This window comes from Oncorhynchus clarkii, chromosome 24 (genome assembly GCF_045791955.1).
Source record: "Oncorhynchus clarkii lewisi isolate Uvic-CL-2024 chromosome 24, UVic_Ocla_1.0, whole genome shotgun sequence".
NCBI lineage: Eukaryota > Metazoa > Chordata > Actinopteri > Salmoniformes > Salmonidae > Oncorhynchus > Oncorhynchus clarkii.
In genome coordinates, this window is record NC_092170.1 from 25343864 (window position 1) to 25356713 (window position 12850).

Genomic DNA, 12850 nt, shown 5'->3' on the forward strand with positions numbered 1-12850 from the left:
CTGGAGAGACAGCTGGAGAGGCAGCTGGAGAGACAGCTGGAGAGACAGCTGGAGAGACAGCTGGAGAGACAGCTGGAAACATACAGACAGGAAACATTTTACAAAACCGTAAGAAACGTTTGAGCCATTCTTTTTTGTAATTCGTAATCTAATGTCTGTCCTGCATGCAAACAAGTTCTCATCAGAGAGAGCTCCCAGTGAAATGACAGCTAGTCAGCTAATGACAGCTAACTGATTCTAGAAGGGATCAATCCACAGTCTCTCTGGGGGATGATTGATTGGGAATTGAGCACAGAGACACTGTGGGAACACTCTCCATATTGTAAGTAATGGATGTTTTGCCTTCAGTGAGCTTGTGAGAGAGGAGAGATTGGCCTTTCCTCTTAGTTAAGAGAGCAGTGTCCTACATAGACTAGAGAAAACAACATTTTTACTCAATTAAAGAATTTGACTTGTTAATGGCACAGAATACTTCAAATAATGTATGTCTTGTCAGTGAATCTTTCCTCCAAAGAGAGCCTATCCAGTGCACTAAAACTGAGGAAAAGAGCCATGATCAATCTGAAGGTACTGCTTTTCCAACTCTGTGTGTGTTCAAGTCTGTACTTTGGTGGTCACACTTCTGTGTGTGTGTCCATCTATCCATCTGTCTCTTCTTGTGTGTGTGTGTGTGTGTGTGTGTGTGTGTATGTGTGTGTGTGTGTGTGTGTGTGTGTGTGTGTGTGTGTGTGTGTGTGTGTGTGTGTGTGTGTGTGTGTGTGTGTGCATGTGCGTGCGTGCGTGCGTGCGTGCGTGCGTGTGCATGTGTGTGTGTACTCTGGAGCAATAGATGTGGGTGGAGGTGAGTCTGTCAGAGTCAGGTCTGGTCAGCAGAGAGAGTGATTATGTCTGACCCTGTGTAGAAGAGGGGTCACAGTGGGTGTCAGATGGAGGAGTGAGACAGGGGCCGAACCCAGTTTGGCCCCACCTGCCACTGGAAGAGACACGCCTGTTAGCTTAGACGGAATTGCTTTTGGAATTGAAGGCACTTAGAAGGCTAACCCCTGGCTAACGTGGTACACCTGGTACAGACAGACTGCTGAGGACGACAGCCTGGTGGCCGAGCATGTTTTGAGGGCTATCTGACTATCTCGCTTCAGACACGTGGTTTTGGACTCCTGGCTTCGTACTCCTGGCTTTGTACTCTTGGCTTCGTACTCCTGGCTTTGTACTCCTGGCTTCGTACTCCTGGCTTCGGACTCCTGGCTTCGGTCTCCTGGCTTCGGTCTCCTGGCTTCGGACTCCTGGCTTCGGACTCCTGGTTTTGGACTCCTGGTTTTGGACTCCTGGCTTCGGACTCCTGGCTTCGTACTCCTGGCTTCGTACTCCTGGTTTCGGACTCCTGGTTTTGGACTCCTGACTTCAGACTCCTGGCTTTGTATTCCTGGCTTCGTACTCCTGGTTTCGGACTCCTGGTTTTGGACTCCTGGCTTCGGACTCCTGGCTTTGTACTCCTGGCTTTGTACTCCTGGCTTTGTATTCCTGGCTTCGTACTCCTGGTTTCGGACTCCTGGTTTTGGACTCCTGGCTTCGGACTCCCGATTTCAGACTCCTGGTTTTGGACTACTGGCTTCGGACTCCTGACTTCAGACTCCTGGCTTTGGACTCCTGGCTTCGGACTCCTGATTTCAGACTCCTGGTTTTGGACTCCTGGCTTCAGACACCTGGCTTCGTACTCCTGATTTCAGACTCCTGGTTTTAGACTCCTGGCTTCGGACTCCTGATTTCAGACTCCTGGTTTTGGACTCGCAGATGTGGACTCATCAGACCAAAGGACAGATTTCAACCGGTCTAATGTCCATTGCTCATATTTCTTGGCCTAAGCAAGTCTCTTATTATTATTAGTGTCCTTTAGTAGTGGTTTCTTTGCAGCAATTTGACCATGAAGGCCTGATTCACGCAGTCTCCACTGAACAGTTGATGTTGAGATGTGTCTTTTATTTGAACTCTATGAAGCATTTATTTGGGCTGCAATCTGAGGTGAAGTTAACTCTAATGAACTTATCCTCTGCAGTAGAGGTAACTCTGGGTCTTTCCTGTGGAGGTCCTCATGAGAGACAGTTTCATCAAAGCGCTTGATGGTTTTTGCAACTGCACAAAGTTCTTGACATTTTCTGTATTGACTGACCTTCATGTCTTAAAGAGTTTGCTTATTTGAGTTGTTCTTGCCATAATATGGACTTGGTCTTTTACCAAATAGGGCTATCTTCTGTATACCACCCCTACCTTGTCAAAACACAACTGAAACTGCTCAAATGCATTAACATTTTTTTGGTTACTACATGATTCAATGTGTGTTATTTCATATTTTTGATGTCTTCACTATTATTCTACAATGTAGAAAATAGTAAATATAAAGAAAACCCCTGGAATGAGTAGATGTGTCCAAACATTTGACTCGTACTGTATATTAAACTATTGAGGATGACAACAAAAGTAATTGGCTTTCCAACCAGTTCCTGTCACTCAGAAGGAGAAGAGTGAAGAAACTGTCAACCATTAATTTTCCAGTTTCACCATCATCAACACCAGGTATTCATTATGCCAGTGACATTAACACTACCCTGACTATAACCCCGTTTTAACCTGTAGGATAGTTTACTCTGTAAAGAAAGCAGTGAAATGAAATGTATGAATTATGACATGTAAATTTGCTTATGAACATTCCATGGGTTCATCATGTGAGCAGAAGAAACCCCGTCGCTCCCAATGAGCCCTCTTCCATGTTGTCTTCCTCTATCTCTCCAATGTCTCCGCTCCCCCTCTCCCTCTCTCCCTCCTCCCCCTCTCCCTCTCCCTCTCCCTCCATGCCTCTCTGTGTGTCACTGTGTTACTACGGCCTCTGCAATTAAAAAACATGGTCAGGGAAGAGGGATGTGCAGGTTGTCCTCAGAGAGAAAAAAGACAATACAATACACACATTGGATGACAATAAACATACACGCGCATGTTCGCTCGCACACACCGCATGTGCACATACACAGACATAGACACACACACACACACCGCATGTGCACATACACAGACATAGACACACACACACACACTGCATGTGCACATACACAGACATAGACACACACACACACACTGCATGTGCACATACACAGACATAGACACACACACACACACCGCATGTGCACATACACAGACATAGACACACACACACACACCGCATGTGCACATACACAGACATAGACACACACACACACACACCGCATGTGCACATACACAGACATAGACACACACACACACACCGCATGTGCACATACACAAACATAGACACACACACACACACCGCATGTGCACATACACAGACATAGACACACACACACACACTGCATGTGCACATACACAGACATAGACACACACACACACACCGCATGTGCACATACACAGACATAGACACACACACACACACCGCATGTGCACATACACAGACATAGACACACACACACACACTGCATGTGCACATACACAGACATAGACACACACACACACACCGCATGTGCACATACACAGACATAGACACACACACACACACTGCATGTGCACATACACAGACATAGACACACACACACACACCGCATGTGCACATACACAGACATAGACACACACACACACACTGCATGTGCACATACACAGACATAGACACACACACACACACCGCATGTGCACATACACAGACATAGACACACACACACACACCGCATGTGCACATACACAGACATAGACACACACACACACACCGCATGTGCACATACACAGACATAGACACACACACACACACCGCATGTGCACATACACAGACATAGACACACACACACACACCGCATGTGCATATACACAGACATAGACACACACACACACACTGCATGTGCACATACACAGACATAGACACACACACACACACCGCATGTGCACATACACAGACATAGACACACACACACACACCGCATGTGCACATACACAGACATAGACACACACACACCTCATGTGCATATACACAGACATAGACACACACACACACACTGCATGTGCACATACACAGACATAGACACACAAACACACGGCATGTGCACATACACAGACATAGACACACACACCGCACATGCACATACACAGACATAGACACACACACACCGCACATGCACATACACAGACATAGACACACACACATCGCACGTGCACACACACAGCCATAAACACACACACACACACACACACACACACACACACACACACACACACACACACACACACACACACACACACACACACACACACACACACACACACACACACACACACATACACAAACAGACATAGACACACAGACGCACACACACACACAAACACACACAAACAGACACTAACAAACAAACCCAAAATAGAGTATAAAATACTTTTGTTTTTCATAACATACCAAATTTGAATGGAATGTTGACAACATTCAAAGTTTTGTAAACATCTGAGCAATTAACACATTGATGTCATACAGTAATTACAGAGAAAATTCAATATTAACATCTTGATGATATCTGAGATTAACAGAAAACTATTATGTATTACCCAGAAGGCTACATTAGGCTATCACATAATATATACAGTATTCAGTAATGATGCATTTCATTCAAACTCCTTCAGTAGTTTGTATGAACACATTCTAATAAACATGTCAAGTGAAAGGAATTAATCAAGTGGGAAAGAGAAAAGACATGTAATCTATCTGACTGTGCATGTGTTTATACATGTGTGTTTATACATGTGTGTTTATACATGTGTGTTTATACATGTGTGTTTATACATGTATGTTTGTGTGATGTGTGCTTATACATGTGTGTTCATACATGTGTGTTTATACATGTGTGTTTGTGTGATGTGTGTTTGTGTGATTTGTGTTGGTGTGATGTGTGTTTATACATGTGTGTTTATACATGTGTGTTTATACATGTGTGTTTATACATGTGTGTTTATACATGTGTGTTGGTGTGATGTGTGTTTATACATGTGTGTTGGTGTGATGTGTGTTTATACATGCGTGTTTATACATGCGTGTTTATGCATGTGTGTTTATACATGTGTGTTTATACATGTGTGTTGGTGTGATGTGTGTTTATACATGTGTGTTTATACATGTGTGTTTATACATGCGTGTTTATACATGTGTGTTTATACATGTGTGTTTATACATGTGTGTTTATACATGTGAGTGTATAAATGTGTGTTTGTACATGTGTGTTTGTGTGATGTGTGTTTATACATGTGTGTTTATACATGTGTGTTTGTGTGATGTGTGTTTATACATGTGTGTTTATACATGTGTGTTTGTGTGATGTGTGTTTGTGTGATGTGTGTTGGTGTGATGTGTGTTTGTGTGATGTGTGTTTATACATGTGTGTTTGTGTGATGTGTGTTTATACATGTGTGTTTATACATGTGTGTTTGTGTGATGTGTGTTTGTGTGATGTGTGTTGGTGTGATGTGTGTTTGTGTGATGTGTGTTTATACATGTGTGTTTGTGTGATGTGTGTTTATACATGTGTGTTTATACATGTGTGTTTATACATGTGTGTTTGTGTGAAGTGTGTTTATACATGTGTGTTGGTGTGATGTGTGTTTATACATGTGTGTTAGTGTGATGTGTGTTTATACATGTGTGTTGGTGTGATGTGTGTTTAAACATGTGTGTTTATACATGTGTGTTGGTATGATGTGTGTTTATATATGTGTGTTGGTGTGATGTGTGTTTGTGTGATGTGTGCTTATACATGTGTGTTAGTGTGATGTGTGTTTATATATGTGTGTTAGTGTGATGTGTGTTTATATATGTGTGTTGGTGTGATGTGTGTTTATACATGTGTGTTGGTGTGATGTGTGTTTATACATGTGTGTTAGTGTGATGTGTGTTTATATATGTGTGTTGGTGTGATGTGTGTTTATACATGTGTGTTAGTGTGATGTGTGTTTGTGTGATGTGTGTTTATGTGATGTGTGTTTATACATGTGTGTTAGTGTGATGTGTGTTTATACATGTGTGTTAGTGTGATGTGTGTTTATACATGTGTGTTAGTGTGATGTGTGTTTATACATGTGTGTTAGTGTGATGTGTGTTTATATATGTGTGTTGGTGTGATGTGTGTTTATACATGTGTGTTAGTGTGATGTGTGTTTGTGTGATGTGTGTTTATACATGTGTGTTAGTGTGACGTGTGTTTATACATGTGTGTTAGTGTGATGTGTGTTTATACATGTGTGTTGGTGTGATGTGTGTTTATACATGTGTGTTGGTGTGATGTGTGTTTATACATGTGTGTTAGTGTGATATGTGTTTATATATGTGTGTTGGTGTGATGTGTGGTTACACATGTGTGTTGGTGTGATGTGTGTTTATATATGTGTGTTTGTGTGATGTGTGATGTGTGTTTATACATGTGTGTTTATATATGTGTGTTGGTGTGATGTGTGTTTATACATATGTGTTGGTGTGATTTGTGTTTATACATGTGTGTTGGTGTGATGTGTGTTTATACATGTGTGTTGGTGTGATGTGTGTTTATACATGTGTGTTAGTGTGATGTGTGTTTATATATGTGTGTTGGTGTGATGTGTGTTTATACATGTGTGTTAGTGTGATGTGTGTTTGTGTGATGTGTGTTTATACATGTGTGTTAGTGTGACGTGTGTTTATACATGTGTGTTAGTGTGATGTGTGTTTATACATGTGTGTTGGTGTGATGTGTGTTTATACATGTGTGTTGGTGTGATGTGTGTTTATACATGTGTGTTAGTGTGATATGTGTTTATATATGTGTGTTGGTGTGATGTGTGGTTACACATGTGTGTTGGTGTGATGTGTGTTTATATATGTGTGTTTGTGTGATGTGTGTTGGTGTGATGTGTGTTTATACATGTGTGTTTATATATGTGTGTTGGTGTGATGTGTGTTTATACATATGTGTTGGTGTGATGTGTGTTTATACATGTGTGTTGGTGTGATGTGTGTTTATACATGTGTGTTGGTGTGATGTGTATTTATACATGTGTGTTGGTGTGATGTGTGTTTATACATGTGTTTTAGTGTGATATGTGTTTATATATGTGTGTTGGTGTGATGTGTGTTTATACATGTGTGTTGGTGTGATGTGTGTTTATATATGTGTGTTTGTGTGATGTGTGTTGGTGTGATGTGTGTTTGTATGTGTGTGTTGGTGTGATGTATGTTGGTGTGATGTGTGTTTATACATGTGTGTTGGTGTAATGTGTGTTGGTGTGATGTGTGTTTATACATGTGTGTTGGTGTGATGTGTATTTATACATGTGTGTTGGTGTGATGTGTGTTTATACATGTGTTTTAGTGTGATATGTGTTTATATATGTGTGTTGGTGTGATGTGTGTTTATACATGTGTGTTGGTGTGATGTGTGTTTATATATGTGTGTTTGTGTGATGTGTGTTGGTGTGATGTGTGTTTGTACGTGTGTGTTGGTGTGATGTATGTTGGTGTGATGTGTGTTTATACATGTGTGTTGATGTAATGTGTGTTGGTGTGATGTGTGTTTATACATGTGTGTTAGTGTGATGTGTGTTAGTGTGATGTGTGTTGGTGTGATGTGTATTTATATATGTGTGTTGGTGTGATGTGTGTTTATACATGTGTGTTAGTGTGATGTGTGTTTATACATGTGTGTTGGTGTGATGTGTGTTTATACATGTGTGTTGGTATGATGTGTGTTTATATATGTGTGTTGGTGTGATGTGTGTTTGTGTGATGTGTGTTTATACATGTGTGTTTATACATGTTTGTTTATACATGTGTGTTTATACATGTGTGTTTATACATGTGTGTTTATACATGTGTGTTTATATATGTGTGTTCGTGTGATGTGTGTTTATACATGTGTGTTTATACATGTGTGTTCGTGTGATGTGTGTTTATACATGTGTGTTTATACATGTGTGTTGGTGTGATGTGTGTTTATACATGTGTGTTCGTGTGATGTGTGTTTATACATGTGTGTTTATACATGTGTGTTTGTCCATGTGTGTTGGTGTGATGTGTGTTTATACATGTGTGCTTATACATGTGTGTTTATACATGTGTGTTGGTGTGATGTGTGTTTATACATGTGTGTTTGTCCATGTGTGTTCGTGTGATGTGTGTTTATACATGTGTGTTTATACATGTGCGTTTATACATGTGTGTTTATACATGTGTGTTTATACATGTGTGTTTATACATGTGTGTTTATACATGTGTGTTTGTGTGATGTGTGCTTATACATGTGTGTTTATACATGTGTGTTTATACATGTGTGTTTGTGTGATGTGTGTTTGTGTGATTTGTGTTGGTGTGATGTGTGTTTATACATGTGTGTTTATAAATGTGTGTTTATACATGTGTGTTTATACATGTGTGTTTGTGTGATGTGTGTTTGTGTGATGTGTGTTGGTGTGATGTGTGTTTGTGTGATGTGTGTTGGTGTGATGTGCGTTTATACATGTGTGTTTATACATGTGTGTTGGTGTGATGTGTGTTTATACATGTGTGTTAGTGTGATGTGTGTTTATACATGTGTGTTGGTGTGATGTGTGTTGGTATGATGTGTGTTTATATATGTGTGTTGTTGTGATGTGTGTTTGTGTGATGTGTGTTTATACATGTGTGTTTATACATGTGTGTTAGTGTGATGTGTGTTTATACATGTGTGTTGGTGTGATGTGTGTTTATACATGTGTGTTGGTTATGATGTGTGTTTATATATGTGTGTTGGTGTGATGTGTGTTTAAACATGTGTGTTTATACATGTGTGTTGGTATGATGTGTGTTTATATATGTGTGTTGGTGTGATGTGTGTTTGTGTGATGTGTGCTTATACATGTGTGTTAGTGTGATGTGTGTTTATATATGTGTGTTAGTGTGATGTGTGTTTATATATGTGTGTTGGTGTGATGTGTGTTTATACATGTGTGTTGGTGTGATGTGTGTTTATACATGTGTGTTAGTGTGATGTGTGTTTATATATGTGTGTTGGTGTGATGTGTGTTTATACATGTGTGTTAGTGTGATGTGTGTTTGTGTGATGTGTGTTTATGTGATGTGTGTTTATACATGTGTGTTAGTGTGATGTGTGTTTATACATGTGTGTTAGTGTGATGTGTGTTTATACATGTGTGTTAGTGTGATGTGTGTTTATACATGTGTGTTAGTGTGATGTGTGTTTATATATGTGTGTTGGTGTGATGTGTGTTTATACATGTGTGTTAGTGTGATGTGTGTTTGTGTGATGTGTGTTTATACATGTGTGTTAGTGTGACGTGTGTTTATACATGTGTGTTAGTGTGATGTGTGTTTATACATGTGTGTTGGTGTGATGTGTGTTTATACATGTGTGTTGGTGTGATGTGTGTTTATACATGTGTGTTAGTGTGATATGTGTTTATATATGTGTGTTGGTGTGATGTGTGGTTACACATGTGTGTTGGTGTGATGTGTGTTTATATATGTGTGTTTGTGTGATGTGTGTTTGTGTGATGTGTGTTTATACATGTGTGTTTATATATGTGTGTTGGTGTGATGTGTGTTTATACATATGTGTTGGTGTGATGTGTGTTTATACATGTGTGTTGGTGTGATGTGTGTTTATACATGTGTGTTGGTGTGATGTGTGTTTATACATGTGTGTTAGTGTGATGTGTGTTTATATATGTGTGTTGGTGTGATGTGTGTTTATACATGTGTGTTAGTGTGATGTGTGTTTGTGTGATGTGTGTTTATACATGTGTGTTATGTGTGTTGGTGTGATGTGTGTTTATACATGTGTGTTAGTGTGATGTGTGTTTATATATGTGTGTTGGTGTGATGTGTGTTTATACATGTGTGTTAGTGTGATGTGTGTTTGTGTGATGTGTGTTTATACATGTGTGTTAGTGTGACGTGTGTTTATACATGTGTGTTAGTGTGATGTGTGTTTATACATGTGTGTTGGTGTGATGTGTGTTTATACATGTGTGTTGGTGTGATGTGTGTTTATACATGTGTGTTAGTGTGATATGTGTTTATATATGTGTGTTTGTGTGATGTGTGGTTACACATGTGTGTTGGTGTGATGTGTGTTTATATATGTGTGTTTGTGTGATGTGTGTTGGTGTGATGTGTGTTTATACATGTGTGTTTATATATGTGTGTTGGTGTGATGTGTGTTTATACATATGTGTTGGTGTGATGTGTGTTTATACATGTGTGTTGGTGTGATGTGTGTTTATACATGTGTGTTGGTGTGATGTGTATTTATACATGTGTGTTGGTGTGATGTGTGTTTATACATGTGTTTTAGTGTGATATGTGTTTATATATGTGTGTTGGTGTGATGTGTGTTTATACATGTGTGTTGGTGTGATGTGTGTTTATATATGTGTGTTTGTGTGATGTGTGTTGGTGTGATGTGTGTTTGTATGTGTGTGTTGGTGTGATGTATGTTGGTGTGATGTGTGTTTATACATGTGTGTTGGTGTAATGTGTGTTGGTGTGATGTGTGTTTATACATGTGTGTTGGTGTGATGTGTATTTATACATGTGTGTTGGTGTGATGTGTGTTTATACATGTGTTTTAGTGTGATATGTGTTTATATATGTGTGTTGGTGTGATGTGTGTTTATACATGTGTGTTGGTGTGATGTGTGTTTATATATGTGTGTTTGTGTGATGTGTGTTGGTGTGATGTGTGTTTGTACGTGTGTGTTGGTGTGATGTATGTTGGTGTGATGTGTGTTTATAGATGTGTGTTGATGTAATGTGTGTTGGTGTGATGTGTGTTTATACATGTGTGTTAGTGTGATGTGTGTTAGTGTGATGTGTGTTGGTGTGATGTGTATTTATATATGTGTGTTGGTGTGATGTGTGTTTATACATGTGTGTTAGTGTGATGTGTGTTTATACATGTGTGTTGGTGTGATGTGTGTTTATACATGTGTGTTGGTATGATGTGTGTTTATATATGTGTGTTGGTGTGATGTGTGTTTGTGTGATGTGTGTTTATACATGTGTGTTTATACATGTTTGTTTATACATGTGTGTTTATACATGTGTGTTTATACATGTGTGTTTATACATGTGTGTTTATATATGTGTGTTCGTGTGATGTGTGTTTATACATGTGTGTTTATACATGTGTGTTCGTGTGATGTGTGTTTATACATGTGTGTTTATACATGTGTGTTGGTGTGATGTGTGTTTATACATGTGTGTTCGTGTGATGTGTGTTTATACATGTGTGTTTATACATGTGTGTTTGTCCATGTGTGTTGGTGTGATGTGTGTTTATACATGTGTGCTTATACATGTGTGTTTATACATGTGTGTTGGTGTGATGTGTGTTTATACATGTGTGTTTGTCCATGTGTGTTCGTGTGATGTGTGTTTATACATGTGTGTTTATACATGTGCGTTTATACATGTGTGTTTATACATGTGTGTTTATACATGTGTGTTTATACATGTGTGTTTATACATGTGTGTTTGTGTGATGTGTGCTTATACATGTGTGTTTATACATGTGTGTTTATACATGTGTGTTTGTGTGATGTGTGTTTGTGTGATTTGTGTTGGTGTGATGTGTGTTTATACATGTGTGTTTATAAATGTGTGTTTATACATGTGTGTTTATACATGTGTGTTTGTGTGATGTGTGTTTGTGTGATGTGTGTTGGTGTGATGTGTGTTTGTGTGATGTGTGTTGGTGTGATGTGCGTTTATACATGTGTGTTTATACATGTGTGTTGGTGTGATGTGTGTTTATACATGTGTGTTAGTGTGATGTGTGTTTATACATGTGTGTTGGTGTGATGTGTGTTGGTATGATGTGTGTTTATATATGTGTGTTGGTGTGATGTGTGTTTGTGTGATGTGTGTTTATACATGTGTGTTTATACATGTGTGTTAGTGTGATGTGTGTTTATACATGTGTGTTGGTGTGATGTGTGTTTATACATGTGTGTTGGTTATGATGTGTGTTTATATATGTGTGTTGGTGTGATGTGTGTTTGTGTGATGTGTGTTTATACATGTGTGTTTATACATGTGTGTTGGTGTGATGTGTGTTTATACATGTGTGTTGGTGTGATGTGTGTTTATACATGTGTGTTGGTATGATGTGTGTTTATATATGTGTGTTGGTGTGATGTGTGTTTGTGTGATGTGTGTTTATACATGTGTGTTTATACATGTGTGTTGGTGTGATGTGTGTTTATACATGTGTGTTAGTGCGATGTGTGTTTATACATGTGTGTTGGTGTGATGTGTGTTTATACATGTGTGTTGGTGTGATGTGTGTTTATATATGTGTGTTGGTGTGATGTGTGTTGGTATGATGTGTGTTTATATATGTGTGTTGGTGTGATGTGAAAGTATTTACTGTGTGTGTATTGAGTGTGTATTGATGCCGTATTGACATGGTGTAGACTCCAGAAGGAGCAGATGCTATCAGCAGGCTCGTCCTCCCCAGAACCCCTCATCATGTTGGATGTGACTGTGGACTAATCTGCCCCCGGCCAAGGAGAAGAGAGGAGAAGGTGAGCCCAGCCAGTCTGAATTCATACTCTTTCCCACCTTTGATAGTCAAGAGGATTACATCTTGTTTTCAAATAGAGCCAGTACAGAAAAGGAAAATCAAGGGGGGGGGGGGGTGACAACAACACCAAACGGAATTTGTGCCTGCTTAATAAAGGGGGGGGTGACAACAACACCAAATGGAATTAGGGCCTGCTTAATAAAGGGGGGGTGACAACAACACTAAACAGAATTTGTGCCTGCTTA